Source organism: Carassius carassius, chromosome 10 (assembly GCF_963082965.1).
Source record: "Carassius carassius chromosome 10, fCarCar2.1, whole genome shotgun sequence".
Classification (NCBI taxonomy): Eukaryota; Metazoa; Chordata; class Actinopteri; order Cypriniformes; family Cyprinidae; genus Carassius; species Carassius carassius.
Genome location: NC_081764.1, coordinates 11466006 through 11481388, shown reverse-complemented (window position 1 = coordinate 11481388; position 15383 = coordinate 11466006). Strand labels below are relative to the sequence as shown.

Sequence of the window (15383 nt, the reverse complement as noted above, 5' to 3'; positions counted from 1 at the left end):
AAAGTCCACAGAATCCATACGTTCAAATACCTATTGGCAATCAAACTATGCATAGCATCACACTGCCCCGGAAGACCACACTTGGGAGCATTCAAACAGTCAGAAAAGTAATTGAAACTGATCAAACAGATTTTCAACCTTTGTATGTGGAAGTAAACAGCTTGGACTCCCAGGCTGGTACCAAGGATGAAGGAAGAAATCCTCCAACACTTTGACATCCTCCAGTTGATCTAAGCCACCTCAGTAAAGAACAGCAAAAACAGGTGAAAGAACTGCTTTATGAAGAGTCAGCAGCTTTTGCACATGACGATGATGACATAGGATGCATTCCTAGTCTGCAGATGGCTATTACATTGAAGGATGACATACCTGTGCAAAGAACGTATGCCTCTGTGCCTAAACCACTCTATCAGGAATACATTCAAGACTTGTTGGCTAGAGGTTGGATTGTTAAGTCCAAGTCACCATACTCTGCTCCTGTTGTATGCGTAAGAAAGAAAGATGGTTCACTTAGACTTTGCATTGACTACCGTTCGCTTAATAAGAAGACAGTACCAGACAGACATCCTTTGCCTCGTATACAAGATATTACAGATACTTTAGGGGGTTACAGCTGGTTCCTCTTCAGGAACTCGAGCTGTGTCGAGAACGATTGGGGAACGCCCCCAGCGTGACGTCTCTGAATCATGTGTGTAATCAGTCCAATGGATGGGCGAGACGTCATAGGCGGGTGACGTCAGAGACCAGGAAGCATAAAAGCAGGAGAGGCGCAGCCGGCCCCAGCCTTTCTGTCTTCAGCAAGCGCTCTGTGTGTGTGTGTGTACTGTTCAAAACTTTTACGTTTGTGAGTCTTATTTAGTGTTGTTTGTCATCCCCCATAAGTATGCCAAAAGCACCCTCCAAGACCAAACACAAAGGGGGCGAAGGCAAGCAGCGTTTCAGACTGTGTGTTCCTCCCTGTCCTCGCTATATCACAGGCGGGGATACACACAGTTTGTGCATTGTTTGCCTGGGAGCGGAGCATGCAGAGTCGGCTCTTGAGGGGGCCGACTGCCCGCATTGCGAGCGGCTTGCCCTGCATGTTCTCCATTCCCGGAGGGCTCTCTTCACCGAGGGAGCCTTCGCTAGCGTTCCCCGCGGTGTTGGTCCCGCTTCCGCCGAGGCGGAGCGGCGATCTCGCTCGTGGGGTTCGCAGTTGGATTTGGCAGAGGGAATGGAGACGGACGAGTCCCTATCTTCTTCCTCACCTGCCAGATCCAGCGCCCGCTCTCAGGTATCGGAAGCGCGCTCCGGCGCTACTTCTCCCTGGGGAGTGGGCTCGGCATTTCATCTATCTTCCTCCGAGGAGGAAGCGACGAATGGCCAGCCAAGAAAAAAGCTGAACCACAGAAAAGTAAATTTGATGAGCGATTTCTGCGAACTAAGCCGCCACCTCCGCGCCGAAGCCTGCCTTTTTTTCCCCGATTTGCACGCCGAGGTGTGTAGATCGTGGGAAAAACCCTTCTCGGCCTGCGTCTTCATCCCCGTTTCTGATCACTACGGCAACATAGCGGGGATGAATGAGCGCGGTTATAAGGCGATGCCCCGGGTTGAACAGACGCTCGCAAGCTATCTGTCTCCCGGCGCGGCATCGTCATTAAAGGCTCCGGCACTGCCCTCCAAGCCGATGCGTACAACATCAGCGCTGGTGGGCAAGGGGTACTCGGCAGCGGGTCAGGCTGGTGCGTGTCTGCACACTATGGCAGTGTTACAGGCGTACCAAGCCGATCTGCTGAAAGATTTAGATGAGCAAGAGCACGTGAGATCTGAGGATATCACGAAGCTCAGGAGGACCGCTGATTTGTCTCTCCGCGCTACCAAGGAGACCGCTCGCGCTATTGGGCGGTCCATGGCAGCAATGGTAGCAGCAGAGAGACATTTGTGGCTCACCCTGTCTGATATGAGAGAAAAGGACAGGGTTTGTCTCATGGATGCCCCGCTTGTGTCCTCAGGCCTGTTCGGCGACGCTGTTAATTCTGTCGTCGACAGGTACCAGGAGGGTCGCAAGCAGGCGGCGGCGTTCCAGCGGTTCCTCCCACGTCACTCTCTAAATCCGGAGGCTGCCGGGCGGGGGCAGCCTCCACCGAGTACCAGCTCCTCACACAGGGAGGCACAAAAACAGAGCGTCGCCTCATGTGCTCCTCCAGTTAAGCGGAGCCGTGGGTCCAGAGGCTCTGGGTCGGGGGCTTCTAAGTCTAAGCCGGATCTGCGGACCGTACTTAAGGCTAAGAGGTCTTCGGCCAATAAGCCCTGACGTCACTGGCCCAGGGTTTATGAGGGCAGTCCCCTCTGTGGTGCAGCGGGTTACACCGCATTACACGGTGTCCGTCTCGTGAACCGCTCAGTCAAGCGACTGAAGTTCAGGATGCTCACACTCAAACAGGTTGTGGCTCAGATCAGGTCCGAGGACTGGTTTGTCACGATAGATCTAAAAGATGCTTATTTCCATATCTCCATCCTTCCCCTACACAGGAAGTTTCTGAGGTTTGCTTTCGAGGGGCGAAGCGTACCAATATCGAGTACTTCCCTTTGGCCTTGCACTCTCACCCCGCACTTTCACGAACTGTGTGGATGCAGCCCTGGCTCCGCTACGACTCCAGGGCATCCGCATACTGAACTATATCGACGATTGGTTGATTTTAGCTCAATCAGAGCAGATGGCGGTTCGGCATCGAGATGTCGTTCTCGCCCACATGAGAGAGCTAGGGTTAAGACTGAATGCCAAGAAAAGTGTGCTTTCTCCAGTACAGAGTGAAAGTGAAGTGACATTCAGCCAAGTATGGTGACCCATACTCAGAATTTGTGCTCTGCATTTAACCCATCCGAAATGCACACACACAGAGCAGTGAACACACACACACACACTGTGAGCACACACCCGGAACAGTGGGCAGCCATTTATGCTGCAGCGCCCGGGGAGCAGTTGGGGGTTCGATGCCTTGCTCAAGGGCACCTAAGTCGTGGTATTGAAGGTGGAGAGAGAACTGTACATGCACTCCCCCCACCCACAATTCCTGCCGGCCCGGGACTCGAACTCACAACCTTTCGATTGGGAGTCCGACTCTCTAACCATTAGGCCACGACTTCCCACCCAAAGAGAGAGAACCACTTATCTGGGCGTGGTGTGGGATTCGACCACGATGCAGGCACGCATGTCACCTGCTCGGGTCGAGTCGATCCTCGCCGCAGTCACGAGAGTGAGAGAAGGCCAGTCACTCACTGTCAAGCAGTTTCAAAAACTGCTGGGTCTGATGGCAGCTGCGTCCAACGTGATACCTATTGGCCTGCTGTACATGAGACCCCTACAGTGGTGGCTCAAGACCAAGGGGTTCTCCCCGAGGGGAAACCCACTTCGCATGATCAAGGTCACGCGGCGCTGCCTACGTGCCTTGGATATGTGGAGGAAGCCTTGGTTCTTGTCTCAGGGCCCGGTGCTGGGAGCTCCTTGTCGCCGCGTGATGCTAGCGACGGACGCGTCCCTCACCGGCTGGGGTGCGGTCATGAGTGGCCACCCTGCGGTCTGTGGAGTGGTCGCCATCTGATATGGCACATCAACTGCCTGGAGATGCTGGCCGTGCTGCGTGCACTTCGTTATTTTCTCCCAGACCTAAGAGGTCACCATGTGTTGGTGCGCACCGACAACACAGCAGTGGTCTCTTACATCAACCACCAAGGAGGTCTGCACTCACGCCGTCTATGCAAACTAGCATACCAGATCCTTGTGTGGGCCCAGGACAAATTCCTCTCGCTCAGAGAGGTTCACATTCCTGGGAATATGAATATGGGAGCAGACATCCTGTCGAGGCAGGGGCCGAGGCCCGGGGAATGGCGGCTTCACACCGAGGTGGTGAAGCAGATTTGGAGAGTTTTTGGCCAGGCTCAGGTGGACCTGTTTGCGACTCGAGTGACATTGCACTGTCCCCTCTGGTTCTCTCTGACTCATCCAGCTCCACTGGGGCTGGACGCCATGGTACAGACTTGGCTGAGGCTTCGTCTGTATGCCTTTCCCCCGATTGCTCTGCTCCCAGGAGTTCTGGCGAGAGTGCGCCGGGACGGAGTTCGGCTGCTGTTAGTAGCCCCATTCTGGCCGGGTCGAGTATGGTTCTCGGACCTGATTTCCCTCCTAGACGGCTCTCCCTGGGAGATTCCCATCAGGAGGGATCTCCTCTCACAGGCGGAGGGCACCATAGTCCACCCCCGCCCGGAGCTGTGGAAGTTATGGGTGTGGCCCCTGAGGGGGCACACCTCGTAGCTTCTGGTCTCTCAACCGAGGTTGTTGAGACCATCCTCCAATCCAGAGCTCCCTCTACGAGGAAACTGTATGCCTTGAGGTGGAAACTTTTCACTTCTTGGTGCGGAGACCGCCACCTCGACCCAGTTAACTGTCCGATTGGTACAGTGCTGGAGTTCCTGCAGGCCCGTTTCTCCGCAGGGTTGACCCACTCCACCCTGAAGGTCTACGTGGCGGCCATTGCGGCCTACCACGCCCCTCTCGGTGGCCAGTCAGTGGGCAGACACCCCCTCGTTACACGTTTCCTCCACGGTGCGCTGAGGCTGAGGCCCCCAGTACGTTCTCGTGTCCCCACGTGGGACCTGGCTGTGGTGTTAGAAGCTCTCTGTAGGCCGCCCTTCGAGCCTATTGAGGAGATCTCCGATCGCCTTCTCTCTATTAAGACTGTCTTCCTGTTGGCGATTTCCTCTCTCAAGAGAGTTGGGGACCTGCAGGCCCTCTCTGTGGCCCCTTCTTATATAGACTTTGCGCCCGGTCTGGCTAAAGCTTTCCTTTACCCCCGTGCGGGGTATGTCCCTAAGGTTCCCTCCTCTACACCACGGCCTGTCGTACTCCAGGCCTTCAGTCCTCCTCCCTTCAGGGAGCCAGACCAGAAGAAGCTTAATTGTATGTGTCCAGTGCGAGCATTGGACACATACGTCCACATAGCTGCCCTGTGGAGAAGGGCGGACCAGTTGTTTGTCTGTCATGGTCCCCCTAAGAGAGGTCTTCCTGCTACTAAACAGACCCTCAGCCGGTGGATAGTAGATGCTTTTTCTCTTGCATATGAGTCCTCTGACCTTCCCTCTCCCCTGGGGGTCAAGGCTCACTCCACTAGAAGTGTGGCGGCCTCCAAGGCCTTCCTAACAGGTGTCTCTATGCGTGACATCTGCGAGGCTGCGGGGTGGTCGACGCCTTTGACCTTTGTAAGATTTTACGGTCTAGATTTACATGCCGCTCCAGGCCCCTCTGTTCTCTCGTCCTAGCTGTGCAGTTTCCCACACTGGCAGAGATTTGTAAGTCTGGCGGCGTGGGCATTCTCGTTCCCCAATCGTTCTCGACGCAGCTCGAGTTCCTGAAGAGGAACGTCTAAGGTTACGTATGTAACCCTGGTTCCTCGAAGGAACGAGACGCTGCGTCGCAGTGCCACACCTCCGGCATCTCTGGCAGGCGCTTGCTTCATCATTTGAGGCTGGGGCCGGCTGCGCCTCTCCTGCTTTTATGCTTCCTGGTCTCTGACGTCACCCGCCTATGACGTCTCGCCCATCCATTGGACTGATTACACACATGATTCAGAGACGTCACGCTGGGGGCGTTCCCCAATCGTTCTCGACGCAGCGTCTCATTCCTTCGAGGAACCAGGGTTACATACGTAACCTTAGACGTTTTCCATCCTGAGGGATCCCGACATCTGACGGCTTTCGTTACACCATGGGGGTTATATGAGTGGTTAAGGATTCCTTTTGGGCTGACCAACACACCTGCTGCATTCCAGAGAAGCATGGAAGAGATGCTGGACTCCCTTCAAGATGATTGTTGCATACCTTACCTGGATGACATACTCTGTTATGCAAAGAATTTTGAAGACCACCTTAAAAGACTTAGAAGGTTCTTAAAAGCACTACAACAGCATGGGGTGAAACTTAGACCAAAAAAATGTGAGTTCTTCAAAAGAGAGGTTCGCTATGTGGGTCAACTCATTTCTGCTGAAGGTGTCCGCATTGACGCCAAAGACATCAACGCCATTTTGTCACTTGGAGAAAAGTCACCAAGCACCATTGGAGAAGTGCGGAGATTGTTGGGATTCTTAAGCTATTACAGAACATACATCCAGGACTTCTCTAGAATTGCCAAACCCCTCTATGATCTTCTGCAAGAAAAGAACAATAATACAGACAGACTAATGGAAAGAAACAACAAAACCAAAGGAAAAGGTAACCAGCTTCCTTCTAAAACACCAGTGGTCTGGACTGAAGAACACAAGAACACCCTGGGAACACTGATTGACTTACCTGAAATACTTACTTAAGTTGTTTTCTTAAGATACTTACCTGAATTCATGCCAGTTGTAAGAATTAGGGCATTTCTGTACATTCGGTTAAGGTTGCTATCATTTATTTATTGTTTATTTGATCTATACAGTGTGTATTATTATTTACCAACATGTTTATGAATAATTTTGTGATTCAAAGTGTCTTACTGACTCTGAAATACAAATGTGTATGCGTATTAAAAGACAACAAAGAGGACCGTTAAGGAAACAACTAATTCTTGTCTCTCTCTCTCTCATTTAATGTCAAGTTGATTACTGCTTACAGTCTTCCCGACTGCCCGGGACCTGTAACATATATATTGTGGGGGGAGGAGCACAAGACAGATACAGTGGGTGTGGCGTCATGCCTTGGAGAGGCTTTTATTAAAAGAAAATCAAATAAAACAGGGGATAAAGGTGGCCAAAGGGGAAGAGTGTCCAAAATAAACAGGGAATCTGGTGTCCTCGTCGTGCTGCGGGGTTCGTGTGGGTCGGGCAGTGTTCATGGACGAAGGGTCCAGGTAAGGGGCGGAGCCCGGCGGCCGCACTTGCTCCCCTCCTCGGTCCGGGGCGCAAGGGGCGGCGGCTTCCTCTAGCGGCCGCATCACTCTCGTTGGCCGCGGTGCTGGCAGGGGAAGGACGGCCCGGGATCCTGGCCCGACGGCCGTGTAAACGGGAGCAGTTCCCATCCGGATCGCGGGTCCTGCAGCTCACGTCACTGGTGGCACGGGAGTCCCTCAACGCACCCTTCCTGGACCCACGAGGACACCAGTGTGCATGCACGGGGAAGAGACCAGTCTCCTGAGGAGAGGCGCGTTGGGCTTTTAAACAGCGGCGGTGATGAGGCTACATTTCCTTCAGGTGTGCCCCATCACACGCCGCCAAGGCACCCCTCCTCTCACACACCCACTCCAGTCGGGAGCCTGGTGAAGAGCGGCGATTTAGGACGGGGTGCCGGTGACAATCAGGGAGGAGGCAGCTGACTCGTCACAATATATATATATATATATATATATATATATATATATATATATATATATGTATATTATACCCTGCAGTGTGCTCCTGGTTTTCCACACGGTAAGCCTAAAAAAAAAGAGAATTCAATTTCAGATTTATCTGTCAGAAGTGTGAGAGAGCATGAAGAGTTGGAATTTTAACAGGGCTTTGGCTGTGTTTTAATACAGATGTGTGAGTGCAGTCGCACTGTCTACCTTAGGCAAATGTTTCTATTCCAGAAAAGTGCTGTCACAGTATTCAGAGACTTAAATTAAATGTTTTCATGTATTTCTAATCTCATCAAATGTGTAGCCTATATTATATGATTGTCCTGCAATGTTTGATATTAATAAATATCGATGCAAAAAAAAAAAACCTGCAGTGTGTTCAAAAAGGAATGATGGCAACCATGATAAGACAATTACTTGAAATCAATTGGATGTAAATGGAAAAAGAAAAGCTTGTTTCCATACACTAGTTCCTTGTAATTTCCTTTCTGTCTGTCTACCAATTATTTGATTTGTGGTTTAGCACCTCAGTGCATCACATGTTGTTGTGAAGTTCTGCACCATCTGACTCATCTCCCACCCACAGTCTCACGGTCTCACCCTTAAATCCTCTCACTAATGTTTGTTTTTTTGTGATCCCTGCATCCTCTTCCCCTTAAGGCCATTGCCAATCCTCTAGCACTTCATCAAGGATTGATATCAACACTCAATTGGTACTTAGAGATGTGTGCTTGTAGGATAGTGAAGCTGTGTGCCTTGAGGACTCCACAGCTGAATGTACAGAGAAAGCCTGGGGGGGTTTCAGTACATCTGTAAAACATGTTTCTATCTTGTAAAACATGTTTCTATGTGAGCTTAGAAGGACATCAGGGACAATGATTGGCCGAGATTACTCAAAAACTTGCTTGTTCTTCACAGGCTGGAATCTTGTAAAACCATAGGTGGGGTTGTTATTGTATTCCTGTGTAAAATGCAAGGCAAGAGCAAAAACAAACATGCAAGGATTTATTCATCTCGCCGCGGTATTTCCAGCATAGCAGTGTCTTGTTTTTCCGAAAGAGAATCTACTGTCCTTAATCATAAAGAGAGCCTGCTGACAAAAGCAGATGCTATCCAGACCAAAAAAAATGACCATTGTAAGAATACTTGTTTTGGGAAATCCGTTTTGAAAATGTGGAGCATCAGCGGGGAGGGATAATCTCAGATTATTTCCACATGGATTGCTTAAAGTGCAAGCGGTGAAATCTGCAGACTGAACTAGAGCACAAATAACTTGAATTCATATTCAAAGGAATACCCCTTGGACTGTTGTCTGGACTCTATCCCATTTCAAAGTGATTAAGGAAAAATGAGCTCACTAATACTTAGAACTCACTTTCATAGCACCTCACTTAATTTATTTGCTGCTTTTTGAAGAATCAGCTAAAAACTGTGCAATCCACTTTCAGCAGAAACAGTTCAGCCTCACCAAATGTCAAAGGGCTGGTGAAACTGAATAATCAAGAGCAAATCAATTAAATTAAGCAATATCACATGTGCGGGAATTGCTGTTGTACTAAATATCAGACACATCAGTGCTGATATTTCAGAAAGAAAATGCATTGTTACTGCTTCTATACTGCATTAAATATTAAATTAATATTCAGTAACTTACATTTTAGACACAATAAGTTCCAGTCTGTCTGTTCTTGCCCTGTTAACGCAGAATCAAATGCTGTGCATTTCCCTGCAACACATCAGCGGCATGGCTGAATGAATTGTTTGAGTGAATAATTCAAAGACTCTCTCATAAACACAATGGATTCATCCGACATTGCAAACTTTCTCAGCAGGTATTTCTCAGTCACTAATTACTTTGCAAGTGTTCATTCTGGTCATTCTATATAGTATGAATGTGTGAAGCATAAATTTAATAAGGACACAATAGACTCGTCATGTTTGCATTGTCATTTGACCTACCAGAGTCAGTTGTGTTGCTTAACTGCCATTTACAAATAGTAAAGTCCCCAGTGGCACTTCAGGATATAGCTGGTCATCTGGGTAAATTTTTGCCCACTGTTCAATGAATACTGTGAATTTGGAACATGCTACTGTTTTGCATAATGTTTTTCACCTTAACTGTTATATTAAACATCAGTACTCTTGGAAAGCAAATTTTGGTCAATCAGATAAGACCGGATCTAACTGTTCTACAAGCTAAACCATTACCTTCTTCACATCAAGGGAGGCAACAGCATCAATGAAAAGCTCCCGTCAAATTAGATGATTTCACATCACTTCTGAGTGACACCACAGGAAGCACCGGGGCTCTTGTAGCTGACACGATCGTTTGAAAACTTGAGCGTGACATCCTCATCAAAGGATAAAGCTCTCAGGATTGGCGTGAGAGCATCTTCTGTTTGTTTTATTATATTTTTGTCGTGTTATCACAGAAACAGACACGCACCAAGCATCAACGCCCCTGTTTGTCCTGAAAAAAATGGCAGCTTTTTTGTCTCTAAAAGTCTCCATGGATATCCGTGGTAGCCACGATAGCTTTGATGTTGATTGGAGTTCTTTAGCATGGTGACGGCATGTCAACTGCTGCTCTCTGCACTAAGGAACTTTGGGCAGAGAGCATTCATAAGGTCTTTTTTCTCTCATGAAGTGAGTATGATAACAAAAGAGAAATGGCTTACCATTAGAAAAGAGTGTGAAGTGGGTCAGTGGCCTATTATACAGAGGTTGGTGCACAATCTGGGATGAGTAAACTCATTGTATTGTACAAAGAAATAGCAACATATTTAGATGTTTCCTTAAAGAGCACTAGTGTTATTTAGCAGTCTAACTGAAGACACTGAACAACTTCATAAAATAAAGACCCACATTGTACCTCACATTGCACTGAAGCCCCTTTTTTTAAAACAAGGACTCACAATTATACTGTTTTATTTGAAATTGTTCATCACAATGACTGGGATGACAGTTCTAAAAATAAATAGTGCATTAAGATTGATGTCATCATCAAACCTGCTGAGGATAAAGTGTCTGTGTGTGAGTGTTTCTCAAATTAACACTCACACATTATAAAATAAACAATTAAAGCTTAGTTGGAGATGAAAGGGGTGGTTCCCCCCAGTAGAGAGGGGAAGATCAGCAATACTGGGTGCATCAATAGTGCCCCCTAGTGCGACCAGTCCTTTTTGGCTCGGGGCCTGCAGTTATCGGAGGAATATTCTGTCATTTACTCACCCTCTTCCAAACTTGCAAAAAAAACAAACAAACAAACATACAAGTGGTACATATGAATCATGCACTATATATAATCACTATATTCCAAGTCCTCTGAAGCCATTTGACAGCTTTATTTTGTGAGACAGACATTTAACATGCATTTCATCAACTGTGTTTGACACATTATTGAGAAATCATAGACTAGATATCCTATTCAAGAACAAATCATTCTTTTGAATCAGCTCTTTTTAATGAGACAGTTTATTCAGACCTTTGATCTGGTTCATCTGGTTGTCAAGTTGACCTCACTGACTCAATGATCACCGTACAATGGCTAACAAACCACTGGAGATTTTCAGTGAATTATTTAGGTTTGTTCATAACACAAAGCTATTATATGACTTTGAAAGTCTTGAAATGTAGAGCATGAGTCATACAGACTTATATTATGGTTCCTTTGAATTCTTTTTAAAGCTTAAAAGCTCCAGCAACCATAGCTGTAATTGCACAGAAAACATGATCCACACATTTAAATGTCCCCTTTTGTGAAGAACGAATGTCATACAGGTTTGGGATTATATATATATATATATATATATATATTAAATGGAGTCTGTAGAGAGTCAAACCTGTACCTGTGAGGTTCATTAAGTCAGGATGTTATTTGGTTTTGATGTTTTCATCATCACCTCGAGCAGTCACTCTAATGGAATGTGGGTTGAAGGCTTCGTCATCAAAAACGACCTTGCGTCCTCATTGCACGTTGCACCGCAGACTGTGTGACTTGAAGGTCTGAAGACTCTTTCTGATTCAGAAAGAGAAATTAATTTTTCCACCGGAAAGTTTTTTCATGCAGAAGTAAACCTCAAAGCAGGACACAAAACTGCAACTTCCAACACAACACAGTCTTCATTGATTTTTAAATGACACAAAAAGCATGTGCTTTCTCCTCGGTTAACTTGCCTTTGAATAAAACACCCTATTCTGCTAATGACAAGAATTGTTTCTTATAAAAAGAATGTCTATGAATTTTTAAAAAGGTTCCTATTAAGAACTTTACTGTAGACGATTCACTGAGGATAAATGCATAATATTAATACATAATGCATATTTTAGATACCAGACAGAAGGGTTGTATATGCTTACCATATCTATATGACATTTTGAAGACAAAGATAAGATTTGTATTATTTAGATACAAAATAAATAAAATCCTTTTACCGACATTATAATCATATTTTGATTCACTTTCCTTATACTGCTTTCAATTTTTGCATTCAGCTGTATAAGAATAATTGATTTTTCTTTTCTGCTGATGATACTCTTGCCCTGTACAAACATCCATGGCAGCTTTTATGTTGTCTGCGGTTTTCAAAAGGTGTTTCAAGAGGAACAAACAACAAGATTCTAGATTGGTCACCACATATTCTTTACTTCCATGTAACCATTTATGTGTCATTCCTCTTTACCCAGAGCTGCAAGTCACAGGAAAAATTACCTTTACATAATCACCTGTCATATGAAGATTGCTTTTCCCTGCTCATCTGTTTTCTGATCAAGGTCATTTATGTTTTAGTCGTCCATGTAAAACACAGCTATCTAATTCTAAGACTCTACAAGCATGTCTTTATATAATGCACTGACCAGAAAGGAGGCACCTATGGGTCATGTCGGGTGCATACTGGGACATCAGGTGTTGTATAATTATTATGCATAATATGAAGATTCTATCATACATTATTCACAAGATTCACAGGATTAACAGTACTGTGTTGGTATATTATTAATTAGTCCAGAGTTATGTATTTCCAGTGGAAATCCGTATGATGCTGAACACTGTTGATGCTTAATTCAACACTTTTTATTGTTCTGTACTATTGTTCATTAACAGGTGCAGAATTAGGATCATGATGGAGCTTGTAATTTGCATAAAACATGTCCAAACATATCCATATAAGGGCTTTCTCGAATTAATCAGAATTTTCGAATATTTTTGATATTCGACTGATACTGACCAGTAGAGTGAGCATTTGATAGCAAGTTTTTAATCAATAGGATTAAACTCATAATTTCATGTAGAATACGCTTCGTTATTTATACAACATAATGTTAATATTAGGACTTATATGCTATCTGCAAAAAAAGCCCAAATGCATATGTCTCTGAATGAACTCCTTTTGTGGACGCGTTCTTCACAAACAATGTGCAGAAACATGAAGCTAAACTCTAAAAATTCACAGCTTTTTATTATAATGGTGTTCTCATTATAGTGGTATGTACGTGACAGTCCCAGTCATAGTTATTAATATTCTGCTTTGTTTGTCCTGCTCGTGCTGTGCGCTGAAGAGATATCACCGTAGTACTACAATGAAGTGTTTGACTCAAAACCAAATGCATCTTATATCAGGTAAATTATATATCCACGATATACATACACCGGCTGAAATGTTTTGAAATCACTTGTACCCTACCTTATCGAAAAAATCCAGTCTCTGTCTGTGTCAGTTTGAGTATTGGTAAAGTTTGAAATACCTGCCGCCAAGATGCTCCTCTGTCGGTCAAGGATTATGGAAACACAGTGAAACATAAATCTATAGGGGTGGTTGGATTTATTCACGCACTTTAAAATATTTATTTGAAGCTTCTTTCTTTTCAGATTCTTATTCACAGCTTTATCATAATAGGCTGCATATTAACTTATTGGGAGAAAACCACAAGTTCTATTTGAAATCAGATATTTGAGCTCCCCCATATACTGTATACAAGTATGGCATAATCATAATAGCCCGCGAATATTCGACTGTGAGATTGGAAGCATCGAATCGTCGACTATTTGGGGTCACCTCTATTAATTTCTATCATTTCAATGTACTTGTTCAAAAATCCATATATATATATATATATATATATATATATATATATATATATATATATAGTGGTGGCCCATTATCTGCGTTATTATGGCCCATTATGAGACTCTTATCGGGCGATAAAAAAATATCACCGTTAATCTATTCTCAAAGTTGGGTTGAGAGCTGGGTCTATACTACGCGTGCTATGATGACTTTCACCTTGATATTTTAGCGCGGATGTATACCTAGCCGAGTCTGTAGGGGGCGAGTACAAGTCTTTAAACCTGTGTGTATGCCTACTGTGAAATTGGATGGATGCAGCTAAGATGACGCCAGGTTTGCTTCAGGGATTTAATTTTTTTTTAAAGAAGCTTCCCAATGGAAACCTCAACAAGACGCACGCCTGTTTCACACATACTCCGTCTGCAGTGCACATGCAGTCCGTGTGTGTTACGTATGTGATTCAGAAGCAGCACGGACTCATACTCATTGTGCTTTCACACAAGACGCGTTTGCAGTCCGCTACTCGGTACATGAATGATCGCTGCACTGCTGCAGACGCACCGCTCCTGGAACGCACTGAAGGACCGCAACTACGTGAACGCTGGAATCCGTTAACATAGGTGCGTAAAAAAATATGAAACGCATATGCACTGCAGACGGATTATGTGTGAAACAGGCATAAGGTTGTTTGCACCTTGTGCAATGTGGAATTCGTTTACAGCTTTCTCAAGCAGTTTGTGATGCATTTTGGAAACAGGAGATGAGCCCCTGGTCTAATGCACCACCTGGCTTGAGAAACCCGTTCTCAAAGACTTAACGTTACTTTTAGTCAATTTTTTTTTGGGTAGCACACATATTCTGAATGCCTTCGGCGGAATTCAAATGAGCCATTTTAATCTAGATTAATTCCAAGATTACAGTGAGATTAATCTAGATTTAAAAAAAATAATCTATGCCCACCACTAATATATATATATATATATATATATATATATATATATATATATATATATATATAAATATAAAAGTTGTGCTTTATTAAGATTCTTTGAATATGTTTTCTTTTTATTGTGATGACTTGTGTACCAGTGTGTGCCCCAATCAGTGTATAAATTCACTCATCTCTTGGCGGAAAGGATTTTTGCTTGTTTTAATAAAAAAGTAACAAAACCAACTTTCAGCTTACTCAACGGTTCTTGGGTTATTAAGAGAGACAGTTCTCAGTTCAATGAGTCACTGGGTGCTTCTCAAACAGAAGGCTGCATCTTTCCAAATCCAGTCCTTCTGCGGTTTCAAGGCTATAGTCCAGCTCAGCATTAAACACTGGAATGAGACGTCTAGTAAATAATTTGAAGAATACTTTAAATATTAAACATTTTTTAATAGAAGGACAAACCTGATGTGTTCCTCAAAACAGACCAAGTGAAGGACATGAGACATCCTTCGATTTGGCTTGATGACTTGGCAGCTGAGATTTGAAGCCTTACTAGGAATGCAGTCTTCTGATTGAAAAAAGCACCACTTGACAACCGAGTTGAGTTACAAATTTGGTTTTGTTACAACATCTAGCAGATCTTTCACCAACAACTTTTGGAAGGTGTCACACCTCCCCCAACTCTAACATCACAAACACAGTTCTTATGGGTCTATAAAAGTGAAGGCATGTCTCAACAGGTAGAAGTACGCTATTTTCTACAAATCTTGAACATACTTTTAAAATGAATTTTAGCTTACCTGACAAGAAGAAACTCCACAAGTTAGACAACTGAAAGAGTGGACAAAGATTTTACGGTCCTGAGACTTCTACAGAGGATAGAGAGAGAGAGAGTATATTCCTGTGTGCCATATACATCCCGCCATCATAGTCCCCCTACTAAAGCGAAGACACGTTCTCCACATTAGAGGAAGAGACAAGACACTTCCAGGCTCACGTGCTCATCTGGGTAGACCTGAATGCAAGAACAGGA

At 44.9% G+C, this 15383-nt stretch overlaps 1 long non-coding RNA gene across 3 annotated transcripts in view; it reads right to left on the bottom strand.

The window, feature by feature from the left end:
- LOC132151288 (uncharacterized) overlaps positions 1 to 14891 on the bottom strand; it is a 31638-nt gene extending 16747 nt beyond the window's left edge. The window contains exons 1-4 of one of the 3 annotated variants that reach the window (XR_009436364.1): positions 14813 to 14891; positions 14603 to 14739; positions 11197 to 11366; positions 10227 to 10542 (exon numbers count right to left, since the gene is read on the bottom strand). This is a non-coding gene — a long non-coding RNA (uncharacterized LOC132151288). Of the gene's footprint in view, positions 1 to 10226; positions 10543 to 11196; positions 11367 to 14553; positions 14740 to 14812 lie in introns of those variants that run through there. The other 2 variants (XR_009436362.1, XR_009436363.1) reach the window with 2 other exon arrangements.
- Between the last annotated feature and the right edge of the window lie 492 nt (positions 14892 to 15383).